Raw genomic sequence first — 18,925 nt, 5'->3', positions numbered from 1 at the left:
ACCGCTACTGTTGATATTGCTTTTAGAATTATTGAACAGAGATATAAGACAAGATGATCGAATTACAGGAATAAAGATTAAAAAGGAGAAATATAAGCTGAGGGCTTTTGCAGATGACTTGGTGTTTATGTTGGAAGAACCTTTAAAGGGAATTGAAATTTTAATGAAAAAATTAAAAGAATTTGGAGGAGTGGCAGGGTTCAAAGTTAATAAACAGAAAACAAAATTTTTAACAAAGAATATGGATGTTCAAGAAAAAACAGTTGACGGATAAGACTGGCTTCCAAATTGAAAACAAAGTAAAATATTTGGGAGTCCTTTTGACGAATATGAATTGTATGCTTTTTCAAAATAACTATGTAAAAGTGTGGAATGAAATTAAACAAGACCTATTAAAATGGGGGAAATTACAATTATTAATTTATTTATTTATTTCATTTCTATACCGCCCAATAGCCGAAGCTCTCTGGGAGGTTCACAAAAATTAAATCCAAACAACACACAATAAAACAATTTAAAATATACAGAACATTAAAACCACAATATAACAATACAACCACAATCAAACCTAGCAGCAGTGCAGAAGTTTAAAATATCGATTTCAAACAGCAAAGATAAAAATTTAGAAGGCTAAAATGCTAAAATGCCTGGGAAAATAAAAAGGTCTTCACTTGGCGCCGAAAAGAATACAATGTAGGCGCCAGGCGAACCTCACTAGGGAGCTCATTCCACAGCCGGGGTGCCACAGCAGAAAAAGCCCTCCTCCTAGTAGCCACCTGCCTTACTTCCTTCGGCAGGAGCTCACGGAGAAGGGCCGCTGATGATGATCTTAAGGTCCGGGCAGGCACATATGGGAGGAGGCGATCCTTCGGGTAACCTGGCGCCAAGCCGTTAAGGGCTTTGAATGTTAACACCAGCACTTTGAATCGGGCCCGGAAATGGACTGGCAGCCAGTGCAGCTGGAAAAGTACTGGCGTAATATGAGCTCGCAGGCCAGTCCCTGTTAACAATCTTGCTGCCCTATTTTGAACCAGCTGAAGTTTCCAGAACGTTTTCAAAGGCAGCCCCACGTATAACGCATTGCAGTAATCCAGATGAGAAGTTATCAGAACATGGATAACTGTAGCAAGGCTATCTCTGTCCAGATAAGGGCGTAGTTGGTATACCAGCCTAAGCTGATAAAAAGTGCTCCGTGCCACTGAGTTCACCTGTGCCTCAAGTGACAGTTCTGGATCCAAGAGCACCCCCAAACTATGAACCTGATCCTTTAGGGGGAGTGCAACCCCCTCCAGAACAGGTTGAATATCACCTAGCCGGGCAGACGAACCACCCACTAACAGTACCTCCATCTTGTCTGGATTGAGTTTCAGTTTATTAGCCCTCATCCAGTCCATTACCGTGCCCAGGCACTGATTCAGAACAGTCACTGCCTCACCTGGTTTTGATGAGAAAGAGAGGTAGAGCTGGGTGTCATCCGTATATTGATGGCACCTCAGCCCACACCTCCGGATAACCTCCCCCAGCGGTTTCATGTAGATGTTAAACAGCATGGGGGATAAAATAGAGCTCTGTGGAACCCCATGGCACAATTGCCATGGCACAGAGCAGTAATCCCCCAGCACCACCTTCTGGAATCGGCCATCCAAGTAGGAGCGGAACCACTGTAGTGCAGTGCCTCCAACTCCCAACCCAGACAACCTATCCAGAAGGATACCATGGTCGATGGTATCAAAAGCTGCTGAAAGGTCCAGAAGAATCAACAGGGTCCCTCTCCCCCTGTCCCTCTCCCGGCAGAGGTCATCCCACAGGGCGACCAAGGCAGTTTCCGTTCCAAAACCAGGCTTGAAGCCCGATTGAAATGGATCTAGATAATCCGTTTCATTCAACAGTGCCTGGAGCTGTCCTACAACCACCCGCTCAAGCACCTTGCCCAGGAAGAGGATGTTGGCCACTGGCCTATAATTGTTAACATCCTCTGGGTCCAGGTTAGGCTTTTTCAGGAGTGGTCTAATTACTGCCTCTTTTAAAGCGGCAGGCACCACTCCCTCTCTCAAGGAGGAATTTACAACCTCCTGGACCCAGCCGGACAACCCCTCCTTGTTTGATTTAATAAGCCATGAAGGGCAAGGGTCAAGCACACAAGTGGTCGATCGGACTTGGCCAAGCACCTTGTCTGCATCCTCAGACCTCAGTAACTGAAAATCATCCAATAAAACTGGACCAGATGGTGCTCTGAACGCCTCTACCAATGGAACTGCATTAATGGTGGTGTCCAATTCATGACGAATCTGAGCGACTTTATCCTCAAAGTGCCGTGCAAACTCGTCACAGCGTGCTACCGAGGGTTCCACCATCGCTCTCCCTGGCCCAGAATGTAACAGGCCACGAACCACTCGGAAAAGCTCCGCTGGATGACACTGAGAAGATGCAATGCTGGTGGAAAAGAACTGTCTCTTTTCCACCCTCACCGCCACAGAGTAGGCTCAATAGTGGGCTCTTACCTGTGTTCGGTCAGACTCAGCACGAGTTTTCCTCCACCTGCGTTCTAGCCGTCTCCCCTCTTGCTTCATGCCCTCAGCTCAGGTGTATACCAAGGAGCTGGCCGGGCTCTGCCCAGAGGGAGAGGGCGCTTGGGCGTGATCGTGTCAACCGCCCGAGTCATCTCTGCATTCCACAGAGCGACCTGGGCTTCGACAGGAGCACCAGCCATACCAGCAGGAAAATCCCCCAGAGCCCTCTGGAATCCATCGGAATCCATTAATCTCCAGGGGCGGACCATTTTAATAGGTCCCCCACCCTTGCAGAGGGGAAAGGCCGCCAGGAGTCTAAACCTCAGCAGGAAGTGATCTGACCATGACAAAGGGACAGATGTTAATTCCTCCACTTTCAGATCACCATCCTCCTGCCCAGTCGAGAAAACCAGATCAAGCGTGTGTCCTTTTATATGCGTTGGGCCGATGACATGTTGGGACAGCCCCATGGTTGTCATGGCGGCCATGAAGTCCTGAGCCGCCCCGGATACAGCGGTCTCAGCATGGAAGTTGAGATCCCCCAGGACCATCATCCTAGGGGTCCTCAACACCAAGTCCGAGACCACCTCCGTCAGCTCAGGCAGGGAGTCTGATGGGCAGCGGGGTGGGCGGTACACCAACAGAATCCCCAGTCTGTCCCGGGTACCCAACACAAGGTACAAACACTCAAGATCTGCACTCGAATGAGCAGGAAGCCTGGAGAGGGAGATTGAATTCCTATAGACCACGGCAACCCCCCCTCCCTGACCCCCAAGTCAGTGTTGGTGCTGCACCGAGTACCCAGGAGGGCACAGCTGGGAGAGAGTGACCCCTCCCAGTTCCCCCACCCAGGTCTCAGTAATACACGCCAGGTCAGCCCCCTCATCCACAATCAAATCATGGATGAGGGAGATTTTATTTTGGACCGACCTGGCATTCAGCAGCAGCACCACCAGACCCGAGGGCAAACTGGTAGGGCTGCCAGGAACCATCAGGTTGGGGGAAGAACCAGAAGAGGGGACAGCTGTAAGGTGTCTAGCCTCTCTTCTCCTCATCTGGCCTGTTAATCCCCCAACGCCATACCTCCCCCTGCCTGTGACCACAGTTATGGTGGCACCTCTCTGACTCCCTGAGTTGCCCAATAGTCCTCCCAGGCACATATTAAAATGTTAAGATATAAATAGCACAACAGTTTAAAAGAATATAAAAGATAAAAGAGATAAAAGAGAACAGCAGCTAAGAAGGAGCAGATAAAGTCCACGTTTGCCCCTTTCCCCTTGTCTTTAAAGCTGCTGTCCTCTGCTGCCGCTATTTGCTGCTGGTATTGTGGCTGCTGGTGTCTCTGGAGAAGGAGGTGGGTAGGTCTTCAGGTCCTACGCGACTCCAAGTGTGACGCTAAGTGCGCACTTAGCGTTGCACTTGGCGTGACTTGCCTCTGGCAGCCCCGCCTTAAGTACCTGTGGGCGGGGGCAGAAGCAGGCTCAGGATCACCCGGTGCAGCTCAGTGCAACTATCGCTTTTGGGAAGAATTGCCACAATCAAAATGAATGTATTACCTAGAATGTTATTTTTGTTTCAAATGATACCCATTATTACATCGGATTTGCCTTTTAAGCAGTGGCAGAGAGATATAATGAAGTTTATATGGCAAGCAAAAAAACCAAGAGTTAAATTTTTTAAAAAAATTACAAGATGCAAAGGAAAGAGGTGACTTGGGATTACCAGATTTTAAAACCTATTTTTCTGCCTGCTGCTTAATGTGGATGAAGGAATGGGTGATGTGGAAAAACAGAAGACTTTTAGAACTAGAAGGACATGAATTGAGATATGGCTGGCATGGTTATTTGTGGTATGATAAAAGAAAAGTGAATGTAGATTTTAAATAATAATTATATAAGAAGGGCTGTATTAAGAATTCGGAATAAATATAAATTAAGATTCTATAAAAAAAATACCGCTTTGGATATCTTCACAAGAAGCAATGCACAGAAGAGAATTTGATAGCATGCATAAATGGATAAGATATATTGATTTAATTGAATTGTCACAAGGGGAATATAAGTTAAAATCAAGGGAAAGCTTATTGGAAGAAGGTCATGTATGTCAGTGGTTTTCATATTTGCAAGTTAAAGAAAGGTTTAAAATAGATGAGAAAATGGTGGATTTGAACATTTGTTGTGTAAGGGGAGCCAAAGGTAGATATCTTACTATCTTAAGGGATATTTTAGTGTATGTGTATTATGTGTTTATGTTGTTGTTGTGTCTTGGGTTTTTTTTTTAATAAAAATAAAATAAAAAAATTAAACAGTAAGGAGGTGATTACTCATTTACTTGTAGCTGCCAGATCCACAATAGCTAGGTTCTGGAAGGGATTCACCTTCCAGGGATTAGACTATTGGCATGCCATGGACTGGCGAACTGCCATAATGGAAAAAATATTGCACAAGTTGAAGGTGGCCAGGGGTCAAAGCAAACACGATCCATTCCATGCGATATGGTTTGACTTTACTGCATATACGAACAGAACAGAACATCAATATTTGATTCCCTCGCACTATAAAACCCTATGGCTTTTATAAGGAAGAAAATAGATGAAGAGTAGTCCTGAGTCTGTCTGATAAAACATCTAGTAGCACCAACAAGAATTAGCTGTGACCTCTGTAGACCCATTAAAATCTAACTGTATGGTAAGAAGATGTAATCCTGATGGAAATTGCTTTATTTTCGTTTTTATTTTGGTTTGGTTTGGTTTTATTTTCTTTTGTTAATATTACTGAAATTCAATAAAATTTGTATACAAAAAAAAAACACCCCTCCTAGACCTGGTTTGTTGAAATTTATTGATTTGTTTATTTATTACATTTCTATACCGCCCAATAGCCGAAGCTCTCTGGACAGTTCACACAACTAAAACTGTTATAAAACACGATATAAAAATTGAAAGTTTAAAGCTATGGTATAACAGTACAAACCAAAATAAAACCTAGCAGCAATGGAGGCATTTAAAACATGATAACAGTTTTAAAACAACTGAGCTAAAAGACTAAAATGCCTAGGAAAATAAGGAGGCTCTGGGAAACGCACAGCTTAGGTGCCAGGCGAGCCCCCCTGGGAAGCTCATTCCACAACTGGGAAGGGATCAACACAGCTGCCTGAATTTTTGGGCTCTCCTTGGGGGTGTGGCTATAGGGATTGTCATGATGAACACCTGCCCTTCAAAATTTACCAGTACACCACTGACTCCAACCCTTTTCCCAGCTGCCATTCCTTTTTAACCACTCTTCCCACCTTCCATTCCCCCAACAACTGTTGCCATGACTCCCTTCTTGCCAATGTGCCATTTTCCTGGCTCATCTATCGCATGCCACAACTGCGTGATAAATCGCTTGCCTGGTGCAACGTTTTTAGATGTCATGCACCGTCTAATAAGCTTTGTAGATAGCGCTGGGGTGGAGTCAGTGGTCATGCTGCATTTCAGTACCATTGCCATGGGGAAATCTAGTCGTGAGGTCCTAGAAGTCACATTTAGGTTGCTAGGTAGGAGGCGGAAATCCAGGACCACCAAGGTGTCTTTCTCTGAAATGCTACCTGTTCCATGCACAGAGCCAGCAAGACAGGTGAAGGTGAGAAGTCTCAATCTGCGGATGAGATGGTGGTGAAGGAGTTCAAATTTGTTAGGCACTGGTGAATATTTTGGGACAAGCCAGGCCTGTACAAGGGGGATGGGCTCCACTTGAACCAGAATGAAATGTGTGTGCTTAACATAAAAACGGTGCCAGAGCATTAAGGGCATCTCTTCTTGTTGTTCAGTCATGTCCGACTCTTCGTGACCCCATGGACCATAGCACGCCAGGCCTTCCTGTCCTCTGCTGTCTCCCGAAGCGTGCTCAAGTTCATATTCAATGCATCGGTGATGCTATCTAGCCATCTCATCCTCTGCCATCCCCTTCTCCTTTTGCCTTCAATCTTTCCCAGGGAGTTTTCTCTTCGCATTAGGTGGCCAAAATATTTCAGCTTCAGTATCTGTCCTTCCAATGAGCAGTCACGGTTGATTTCCTTTAGGATGGACTGATTTGACCTCCTTGCAATCCAGGGGTATCGTAAGAGTCTTCTCTAGCACCACAGTTTGAAATCGTCAATTCTTCGGCGCTCAACCTTCCTTATAGTCCAGCTCTCACAGCCATACATTACTACTGGGAAAACCATAGCTTTGATTAGACGGACCTTTGTCGGCAAGGTGATGTCTCTGCTTCTTACTATGCTGTCTAGGTTTGCCATAGCTTTCCTCCCAAGGAGCAAGCATCTTTTAATTTCATGGCTACAGTCACCATCTGCAGTGATCTTGGAGCCCAAGAAAATAAAATCTGTCACTGCTTCCATGATTTCTTCCCCTTCTATATGCCAGGAAGTGATGGGGCCAGATGCCATGATCTTCGTTTTTTTAATGTTGAGTTTCAGACCAGCTTTTGCACTCTCCACTTTCACCCTCAACAAGAGGCTCTATAAGGGCTATTGAGTCCTTGGACTATAAGGAAGGCTGAGCGCCAAAGAATTGATGCTTTCGAACTGTGGTGCTGGAGAAGACTCTTACGAGTCCCCTGGACTGCAAGGAGGTCCAATCAGTCCATCCTAAAGGAAATCAACCCTGAGTGCTCATTGGAAGGACAGATACTGAAGCTGAAGCTCAAATATTTTGGCCACCTAATGCGAAAACTCTCTGGAAAAGACCCTGATGCTGGGAAAGACTGAAGGCAAAAGGAGAAGGGGACGGCAGAGGATGAGATGGCTAGATAGCATCACCGATGCAATGAATATGAACTTGAGCACGCTCCGGGAGAGAGCGCAGGACAGGAAGGCCTGGCGTGCTGTGGTCCATGGGGTCACGAAGAGTCGGACACGACTGAATGACTGAACAACAACAACATTCCGCAGGGTTTTCTTGACAAGAATACTGGAGTGGGTTGCCATTTCCTTCTCCAGTGGACCACATTTTGTCAGAACTCTCCGCCATGACCTGTCCATCTTGGGTGGCCCTGCACGGCATAGCTGATGGCTTCACTAAGTTACGCAAGCCCCTTCACCACAACAAGGCTGTGATCCATGAAGGGGAAGGGCATCGCTACACCAGCCTAAAATCCTACATTTAAAACGGGGCTTTCTGCTTCCATTTTAAAGGCAGGATCACAACTGACTCCCTTTACACGTGCCTCCTTTCCCCCCTCCTCTTCCCCCCTCCTCCCCGTAGCTGAGTCTTCCATTCTCTTTCATTGATCTCACTCCTCTTGCCGCCTTACCTCTTTTCATGGAGCAAACTCAAGCACAACACAATGGGGTAATTTGATAGCTCATTATCTGCAACCTATTTAAAAACAGAACAAAGGGCATTTAGTGCAGGAGACGCCCTGGAGGGTCACGGCAGGGTGATGGGGTCATGTAAAGAGCCCACAAACTTCCGTGAAGGAGCAATCTCAATCACAGGATGAAAGCTCCATGTGAAGGAGCCCATAAACTGAACCCTGGGGGAAAGCTGACAGGAGCTGGGAAGCATCCCATTCACACTGGATCACCCCTGGGGATGGAGATGAAAATGTTTATGATTGCCCAAATTGGGATGGGATGAAAATTGACCATGAGCGTACAATAAAACATGATAGCTCGTCAGTGAGGCCTAAGGTCTATAGAGGAAAATGCACATGCCAGGGATATCTGGAGAGGATACCAGGCATAGGGCTTTCTGTGTGGATGCCAGAAACCTCTGAGCTAAGATAGGAGAATTGGACTGCTTGGTTTTAAGGGAATGATACAGCGGGAATGATGAGGAAATGACTATATCTGGGTACAAACTCTATAAGAAGGACAGGGAACGGGTCCTGGAGCTGGTGTCACTCAAAGAGGGCATAACGTAAAGCAAAGTAGAAACCTTAAACAGGGCATCCTCCATACAATTACTGCGAGTGACAATACCAGGTTCCAAAAGTAATTCAGGACTGGGGACACGTCATTTTCCCACTGAGCAAAAGACTCAGGGTGATCTTCAGATGGAGAATGAAATCGGGGAGGCATCCAAATCTGAAAGTGCTGTAGCAATGAGTGACTTCAATTACCCTCACACTGATTGGATAAAATCACATTCTAGTAATGACAAAGATGTAACATTTCTCTATACCTTAAATGACTCTGCCCTAGAACAATTGGGGCAGAGTTCAACGGGACACTTGCGCCTCCACCGAATCTCTGACAGCCCGTGAATTCCCATCTGTAAATGGTACCACCTCTTGTGGAAGGAAGATTTAGCCCTTCTAAGGCCACTGGAATCCAGCAAAACTGCTTGTCTCTGGAAAGGGGCAAGGTGGTGGAGCTCACATCAGGGAGTTCCACTAAAGAGTTCCAGAGGAAGGCCAGGATCTCTTCTCCATCATCCCAGAGTGCAGGACACGGAATCATGGGCTCAAGTGACAGGAAGCCAGATTCCTGCTGAACACCAGGAAAAACGTCCTGACTGTTAGTGCAATATGACAATGGAACCAGTGACCCAGGGAGGTGGTGGGCTCTCCCACACTGGAGGGATTCAAGATGGACAGCCACCTGTCAGGGATGCTCTGACTTGGGCTCCTGCACTGAGCAGGGGGTTGGGCTCCATGGTCTTATAGGCCCCTCCCAACCCTCCTATTCTATGATTCTATGATAAACTGCCCCAACTGAGAAATGAGCATTTTCACATTCCAGGGCTTCCTCTGCAAAGCAGCACATCTCTGCTGTGTAAGCGTTGGGTCCCGCTTGCACAATGGATTTGGTGAGACCCACACAACAACGTTGGCGGCCCACAAGAGAATAACTGGGGACAGAAGCGCCCCATGGGATTCTGCCCTTGGTCATGGAACTGACCAAAGGGGAGGCGGCCCTTGATTTAATCCGAGGTGGTGCCACCAGGACGTTGTGTGCAACACGTGTTGTTGAGCCAACTGGAAACAGTGACTACAGTGGCATTGGACGCAATTTATATTTAAGTGTGAAATCGCTGCGGGAGTCTCACACAGTCACCTTTGATTTCAAAGGGGAAACCTCTAAAGTGAGAGAAGGTTGAAAGGGGGAGTCCATAGAATTACCTCTCACCAAAATCCTTGGAGGTTACTGAAAACCAGAATGATAGAAACTCAACTAAAATGTATACTGCTGATCAGGAAATGTAGCACCAAGTGCAAGAGGTCACGAGCTTGGTTAACAGGTTGTGCCAAGGAAGCTGTTAGAGAAAAGGAGGCTTCCTTCAGAAAATGGCCATCTTGTCCAAATGAGGAGAACATAAAGGAAAACAAACTTGTACAAAGGAGGTGAAAAACAGACAATGAGTGATGCAAAAAAGAATTCTGAGGAGCATATTGCTAATAACACCAGAGCCAACAATAAAGAATTCTTTAAGTATACCACCACCTTCAGAGGCATATTTGCTGGTGACCCAAGAAAGGGCCTTTTTGGTGGCTGCTCCCAGGTTGTGGAACTCCCTCCCAAAGGAGGCTGGGATGGCTCCTTCTCTCCTGTCCTTGCATTGACAGGCAAAGACCACTTTATTCAAGTGGGCCTTTGGCTTGTACATGGGTTGCTTGGGTTGGGTGCTGATTTTTATTTTTTTATTCTGCAATTGTTCTGTTTTATTGAGTTTTAATGTATCGTTTTATTGTTTTATGCCATTTTAAGTCTAAGCTGCCTTGAGTACCATATTTTGGTAGACAGGCAGGGTACAAATCGAATCAAGGGCAATGTCAGGAAATCTCTCGCACTGTGCCTCAAAGCTTGGTGCATAATATAGGTTCTGAGCAATTGTAGGGATGTACGAAAGTCACTTACCTTCTCACGAAATTGATTCGCGGTGGGGGGAGGCACTCCGTCCCTCCCCCCTGAAATTCTGGCCGGGGGTGCACTCCGTCCCTCCCCCCCGAAATTCTGGCCGGGGGGAGGCGCTCCGTCCCTTCCCCCCCTGAATCCTGGCTGGCCGGGTGCGCAAATGGCGGCGGCCATAGCCACCGCTGTTTGCGTCCCTGCAGTCAGCCGTAATAGGCTACGTAAATAACCGCGCGTACGCAAATGGCGGTGCCCATGGGCACCGCCATTTGCGTTCCTTATTTTGGCACGTGTAGTCTACGTAAACATTTACGTAGACTACGGCGAAAATAAGGGGAACGCAAATAGCGTAGACGCTACGCTATTTGCGTTCCCCTTATTTTCGCCGTAGTCTACATAAATGTTTACGTAGACTACACGTGCCAAAATAAGGAACGCAAATGGCGGCGCCCATGGGCGCCGCCATTTGCGTACGTGCATTTTTGTTTTTGTTTTTTTTACTCAGCTGTGATAGGCTACGTAAACATTTATGTAGCCTATCACGGTATTTTTTTAAAATCTAGCCGTGATAGGCTACGTAAATCTTTACGTAGCCTATCACTTTTTGTTGTTGTTGTTTTATTGGAAATGGCGGTGGCGGCGGCCGGTCAGAAGACCGGCCGCTGCAGCCACCACCGCCGAACCGCCGCCACCGCCAGGAGGATTCACCCAAGGTAAGTCCTGTCCCGGGTGGGGTGGGGGGGCAGACCGTTTTGCCACCAATTTCGGGGGGCCGAATGCGCTGGCATTCGGCCGCCCTGAGATTCGTGGAGAAATTCTCTGACATCCCTAAGCAATTGAGAGCTTGAGCTAAGATCTAGGGCAGGTTGGATGACCATGACTGTGGTGCAGATTAGTATAACTCCCTCTCCCCTTCCCAGTCAGAACGTACTGTATTTGCAAAGACACTGCAGCTGTGGTCTTGCAAGTTTCTTTATGTCTTCTAATTAGCTGTCTATGGAGGTGAAAGGAGCAGTCACAAGGGAGTTCTAGGAAGCAGGTCGGCCCAGAATGATATCAGTGCTGCTGGTCTTGCTGCTGCTGCCCCGTGCAGCCCAGGAGATGCAGAAGGCAAAATGTCCCTGGAATCTGATCAGAGGTCAAACTGTTAGAAAAAGAGACTCCGTAACTGTTGGCGTCTCAAGTTACATAAAAGCCCGAGTGGCGAAAAATGTAGGCAGAGCAAAAAAAAAATCATACTGACGTGCTCATGACTAACAGTTTGGTAAGCTGATACTAACTGTTTATTGGCTATTGACTTGGTGAGCCGATGTACTAACTGTTTCATTGGTTACTAATAAGAACAATAGAAGCAATATGGTATAAAAGGCTTTTGCACACGTGTCTCGAGGTCCAGACTGCTCTGCACCCGTTTTGCAAAACGTTTCAATAAAATAGTGTTGGATCCACTGCTGCCTGCCTGGCATCCTTTCCTTCTAAACCGAAAGCAAGGACTATTTTTATCTAACAATTTGGTGCCGTGACTCGAATCCTGCTTCGGGGCGCGTCCCCTTCGCGCTGAGCCGAGGGGCCACGGAGGAGAAGTGGCCACAGGCAGTTGTTTACACTGCCTTCTCCTCACGATGGCGGCGGCCGAGGCTCTCGGGGACCAACGCCAGAGGAAGAGGGAGACGTGATCACTCCTTTTAGGCACCGGCAGTGGATCAATAAGCAGCTGGACGCAGCTGCGGGCGGGACAGAAGAGGCTTTTGGGGTAAGTGAAACAGCTTACATTAAGGGATAAACGCGGGATGGTGGTGTGTTTGTGATTGTGTGAGACGCCTACGGGCGAAGCGAGTGGGGAGCCCCGATCTGCATTTCCTTACCCCGGAGACGGGCTAGGTCAGAGGAGGGCGAAGCACAAGAATTGCTGACTGAAATTCCCACCGTCATGGGCGGGTCCCAATCTAAGTCTGCGAAGAAGTCCCATACGCCCTTGGAGTGTTGTTTGCGCAATTGGTCACGTTTTAAGCAAGATTATAGAACTAAGATGACAAAGGATCGTCTTGTCTTTTTTTGCACTCGGGAATGGCCAGTATTAGAACCCAAATGGCCACCTGAGGGGTCTTTTGACCCAACCTTGGTATCTGATGTGCGAACTACAGTAGCACAGAGGGGAAGTTGGGACCAGTTCCCTTATATTGATTCGTGGGCAACTTGTGCACCCCTCGGCGGCAGGCCCGCCCCATGGGTAATTAAATGTATGTCCTTGGCCCTCCCTGTATTAATTAAGAAAAAATTGACCTTCCCTATTAGAGAGGTCCCCGACTCTACCGCCCAATATCCTCAAGAGACGTTGTTTGTTTATGTCCCATTCACGACATCTGACTTGTATAATTGGAAACAATTTAACCCCTCCTTTGAGGAGGACCCCAGTCCATTGTTGTCCTTAATAGAAAATGTGAGGCTCACACACAATCCTACCTGGGACGACACACAGATGTTATTAAACACTTGTTTCCTTAGTCAGAAACCGATTATTCTTGCCGGCGCGCGCCAAGCTTAGGGAGGAGCTCCCCCTTGTGACCGAAGATCAGATAGCAGCAGTGTTGCCTTTAAGACAGCCTGATCGGAGACTAGCCACCGCTGCACAAAGGCAGAGGCATGCCGTATTTTTGGCTCATTTTAGCAGGCATGAGACAAGCTGCGCAGAGGGCCCCCAATTTGCAAAAAGTTCTGACTTTAAAACAAGACAAAAACGAGCCTCCTGCTGTGTTCCTCCGAAAGCTAAGGGAAGCCTTCACCAAATATACTGACATTGACTTGAATGATCCAAATAATTTAAGGATCCTCACGACTCAGTTCGTGGGAAATAGCTGCCAGGACATCAGAAAGAAGTTGCAAAAAGTTGAAGGAGGGTTGGCAGCTGACCTAGGAGTTTTAGTTGAAGTAGCTCAAAAGGTTTATGAGAGGCGAGAAAAAGGAAAAGAAAAAGAAAAAGACAAGAAGCAGGCCAAGCTCCTTGCTGCGGTTCTTAAACCTGACAAAGAGGGAGCTAGAAAGGGAAGGAAAGGGGGAAGGAAAGGATCTCCCCTGGGGAAAGATCAATGTGCCTTTTGTAAGAAAATGGGACACTAGAAGCGTGACTGTGAGGCTTTGAAGCAGAAAGAGAGAAGGGAAAATACGGGAGGAGCGCAGAAAGTTCTGTATGAACAAGAAAGAGATTAAGACAGACCGGGGCCCGGCCCCCTCTTAGCCATCTCTGAGGCAAGACGGGACCCCATGGTCAAAATAAAGGTTGGGGGCCGCTCCTACAAAGCTCTTGTAGACACAGGGGCCGCCCCGTCCGTCCTCCCCCTCAGTGAGCCCCCAACGGGAGGTGGGGGGGTTCACCACCATAATGGGGGTCGAGGGAAGGGCAACCCAAGTGCCCCTCTCTCGTCCCCTGTTCACCAAGGTTGGAAAAACACACCTAGAACATGCATTTGTCTGTACCCCCTCCTGTCCGGTGGCATTGCTAGGGAGGGACTCATTGACTAAACTCCAAATTGAGATTGCTTTTACTCCTGACGGAAGGATGGAGATACGGCTCCCTAAACAGCAGAGTAGTAACTACCAAATGGCCCTTTTAAAGGTTGCAAAAAATCCACCCCAGAGGCCACTGAGGACTAGAGCCTAATAGAAAACAGAGTCAACCATCTAGGGGGGGTTATAAAGTGTCAAAAGAAAAAGTACAGTTGGCCCAACCAACTGTAAAATTCCTAGGCCACCACTTAACTAAAGGGACTCGGAGCCTAGGGCAAGAAAGAGTCGAAGTCATCCGTGACACTCCTGTCCCTAAGTCCCCCCGCGAATTGAGGGCCTACCTGGAGTTGACCAGATTCTGCCAACTATGGATAGCAAACTATGGGGAAACAGCGCGGCCGCTGCATGAGGCGCTGCAGAAAGAATAAATAAGTCTTTCCTCAGTCTTAAAGCTGCTCTTGTGTCACCACCCGCACTGGCCATACCAAATCCCAGCCGGCCATTTAGACTTTATGTGCATGAAAATAAGGGCATAGCTTGAGGAGTGCTTTGCCAGCGAAAAAGGCCCTCTTAGAGACCAGTGAGATATTATTCCAAAGTCCTAGATGTCGTAGCATGAAGATGGCCAAGTTGCCTAAGAGCAGTAGCGGCAGCAGCTCTGATCTGTACCAAAGCCGAGAGAATGACGATGGGAGGACCCATTGAAAAGACGCTTGCTCCTTGGGAGGAAAGCTATGGCAAACCTAGACAGCACAGTAAGAAGCAGAGACATCACCTTGCCGACAAAGGTCCGTCTAATCAAAGCTATGGTTTTCCCAGTAGTAATGTATGGCTGTGAGAGCTGGACTATAAGGAAGGCTGAGCACCGAAGAATTGATGCTTTCGAACTGTGGTGCTGGAAAAGACTCTTACGAGTGCCCTGGACTGCAAAGATGTCAAATCAGTCCATCCTAAAGGAAATCAACCCTGAGTGCTCATTAGAAGGACAGATAATAAAGCTGAAGCTCCAATATTTTGGCCACCTAATGCGAAGAGAAAACTCCCTGGAAAAGACCCTGATGCTGAGAAAGACTGAAGGCAAAAGAAGAAGGGGACGGCAGAAAATGAGATGGCTAGACAGCATCACCGATGCAATGAATATGGACTTGAGCACGCTCCGGGAGAGAGCGCAGGACAAGAAGGCCTGGCGTGCTATGGTCCATGGGGTCACGAAGAGTCGGACACGACTGAACGACTGAACAACAACAAGAGTGCCGCAAATTTTGAGATCAGGAGGAGGAAGCAAATTTCTCAACCCAGCCCGGCATTCCCGATATAAAATAGGTTTACTAACAAACAAAAACCTCACTTTTAAGGCTTGCTCTAGCTTTAATATCGCCACACTACTGCCAACATTACTGGGCACAAATGGATCAGGACTCCCAGATCATGACTGCCTTGAAGTATTAGACCTAGGCACCAAAGGCCGACCAGACCTTAAGGATGAACCAATAGAGGGAGCCAGAGATCTGTTTGTAAATGGGTCTAGCTATATGCTAGATAGAAGGCGCTACACAAGAGCGGCCCTCTAGACAAAAATGTGCACGAAGAAAGGTTGCCTCCTCATTTCTCCGCCCAATCCGCTAAGTTGGTAGCCTTAACAAGAGCCCTGCAGGCAAGCAAAAGGAAGCGAGTATACCGATAGCAAAAATGCCTTCTCCGTTGTGCATGCTCATGGGCAACTGTAGAAAGAGAAGGGATTCCTTACAGCAAACAGACCTCCAGTGGCTAATGGCGGCCTAATAGTGGATCTTCTAGATGCCCTCCAGCTACCCTCACAAGTAGCTGTTGTCCACGTCCAAGCCCATGGGAAAGAAAAAGAGGAAAAATGGAGACAGGGAAACCAGAAAGCAGATAAGGCCGCAAAAAGAGCAGCCAAAGAGGGAATCCAAGGAACATTCCTCATTCTACCCAAAAGAAAAGAGCGCCCCACATACTCCCCTGCTGAGTTACAGATGGCACAAGAACACAGAATAAGTCCCTGCGACGACAGATGGATCCAGATGACAGATGGAAGACTGCTTCTTCCACAGAGCCTGCAGAGGGTTGTTCTAAAACAAGTTCACCATTCTCTTGGACACCCTGGAGCATCAGCCATGATTGACTATTGCAAGAGGCTGTTTGTCTCCCCTAGCATAACTGTATGTGCCCACCGACTAGCCGCAACCTATAAAGTCTGCCAGAAGACCAACCCTCCCAGGGCACCCCCTCCTCCAAAAGGAGGGCGACCATAGGCCTACTATCCTTTCCAGAAGGTGCAAATTGATTTTGCTGAGATGCCACCATGTAGGGGTTACAGGTATTTGCTTGTAATAGTATGACAAATGACAGGGTGAGTAGAGGCGTTTCCATGTAGAAACTGCCAAGCTAAAACTGTTGTTGCTAAATTGTTACAGGAGGTGGTGCCCCGGTTCTCCCTGCCCGAAGTTATAAAGTCCGATCAGGGCTCACATTTCACCTCAGTTATTACACGGGGGATGGCACAAGCTCTGAGAGTAGAGTGGCATTTACATTGCCCCTGGAGGCCCCAGGCAAGTGGACAGGTTGAAAGAATCAATCAGAGCCTCAAGGAGACTTTAACCAAACTCCAACAAGGGATGAAGCTCACTTAGGTTGAGGCTCTGCCAATAGCTTTAACGAAGCTTCGAAGGATGCCAAGAAAGGACATAAAATTGTCCCCCTTCGAACTGATGTTTGGGTTCCCGCCTCGGGTACACTGCAGAAAGAGGGAGGAAGTCAAGTGGGAGGTGGGTGATCAGATGCTAAGAGATCAGTTGACTTCTCTACAGTCTGTTCTTTCACAGCTACGAGCTTATTCCGTTCCGTTACAGAGACTGCCGTTAGATGCACCTATCCATCTCTTCCAGACGGGAGACGAGGTGTTGCTGAAAAAGTAGAATAAAGAAGCTTTAAAGGAAGGGTGGGAGGGGCCTTATTTGGTAAGACCAACCAGCCACTCGTGTGTAAAGCTTGTGGGTTCTAGCAAATGGACACATTGCAGCTAGATAAAGCCATTTAGGCGACCCTTGCTTCCTTCTGTCACCTGGAAAAAACAGAAGGACACGGGCAACAGTCCTCTGCTCCCTGGCACCCCTCCGGAAGCTGCCAGGGACACAGGCGAAGAAGCCATCCAGGAGCCACAATCACCTGTAATATACAAGTCACAACATCTGAGAGAAGCTTGTGATCGAATTACAAAAAAACTTGTAATATGAAGCAAGTATTGTGGGTAGTGTTAGTAATGTTAGTCAAAAAAAATATTAACATAAATGGTGATACCTCAAAGACTTGGGCTTGACAGCTTTAAGATAAAACCCCAAAATGTCACACCTACAGCCCTCAGACCACTTCTGGTACAGATCCCTGAGAAAGAGAGGCGTCCCTGGAGAACCAAGTTAGGGATCCCAATAACAGAGGAAACTGATAATGTGTGGTTAGAGTGGATAAAGTATACAGCCAAGTCTTTAAATAAGTCTGACTGTTTTGTTTGTGCCACAGGGAGATCTGTAGCAAAGGTGCTGCCCTTTCCACTGGGATGGGACACTCCTTCCCTCCTCACCTGTGTGATCCATTTGTTCCAGCACCCTAACGCATGGGGAAAGAAAAAAGTGCCAGACTCTCAATAAACTATACCCGTGATGCTATAAAGAGATTGGCTGAGCAACTAAATGCCACCAGCCAAATGGCTTAGAAAAATCAGCGTGTTCTTAATATGTTAGCAAAAAAAGGAGGGGTTTGTGTCATGCTAGGTAGACGGTGTTGCACCTTCATCCCTAACAACACTGCCCCAGATGGCACGGTAACAAGGGCTTTGCAGGGCCTCACCGCCTTGTCTGAAGAATTAGCCAAGAATTCAAGGATTAACAACCCCGTGACTGCCTGGTTAGAGAAATAGTTTGAAAAATGGAAACACCTAGCAGCCTCAATCCTTATTTCGCTTGTAGTGATGATAAGAGTTATAGTGTTATTTGGTTGTTGCATTATCCCCTGTGTTAAAAGCTTATCCCAGCGATTGATAAAAACCGCTGTCAAAACAGATGCTCTTGCTTTATTGTACCAATAAAGAGGCTCCGTTTTAAACGCTTTAAGACATGAATAAAGACTTAAAGGAGGGAATTGTTAGAAAAAGAGACTCCGTAACTGTTGGCGTCTCAAGTTACATAAAAGCCCGAGTGGCGAAAAATGTAGGCAGAGCAAAAAAAAAATCATACTGACGTGCTCATGACTAACAGTTTGGTAAGCTGATACTAACTGTTTATTGGCTATTGACTTGGTGAGCCGATGTACTAACTGTTTCATTGGTTACTAGTAAGAACAATAGAAGCAATATGGTATAAAAGGCTTTTGCACACGTGTCTCGAGGTCCAGACTGCTCTGCACCCGTTTTGCAAAACGTTTCAATAAAATAGTGTTGGATCCACTGCTGCCTGCCTGGCATCCTTTCCTTCTAAACCGAAAGCAAGGACTATTTTTATCTAACAAAACTGGAGCATCGAACTATTACCAGCCAGGAGACTACCTCATTGGCGGAGTCATATCTTCACAGTATTTTCAAAAACAACAGCCATACGTCTTTTCCAAGTCCCCGTTACACAGGGTTGATCCATAAGTAATGCTGATTTAGTGCTGCCCAACCTCCATTCCCATTGTCCCCATTTACTGGACCCTGCCCACATTTCCTGGTGCCCCTGGTCACCTCAAGTCATTCGCTCTCCCTCCTTTCCCCGGTTGTGCCTTTTGAAGGAGAATTTGGAATTCATGAACATGAAGGGAACACTTTGTTCAGCATGGTCACATATGGCTGGATAACCAGGGTTTCCTGGCATGTTTGAACCAAAATAACAAGCACCCTGGCCAACAGGAAGCTCTGGCGTGGGCTGGTCCATGAAGTCACGAAGAGTCGGAAAGCGACTGAACGAATAAACAACAACAACAACAACAACCCTCTTGGCTTTGAAAGAAAGACAAGACACAGGCTGGTGCCAGGGTGGCTTTTTCTGGCTGGTGGTCTAAACACAGACATCCCACAGCTTCCC

Source organism: Heloderma suspectum, chromosome 2 (assembly GCF_057233095.1).
Source record: "Heloderma suspectum isolate Gila_16-S chromosome 2, 16-S_ref, whole genome shotgun sequence".
Taxonomy (NCBI): Eukaryota; Metazoa; Chordata; class Lepidosauria; order Squamata; family Helodermatidae; genus Heloderma; species Heloderma suspectum.
Note: the sequence above shows the minus strand (reverse complement) of the source record.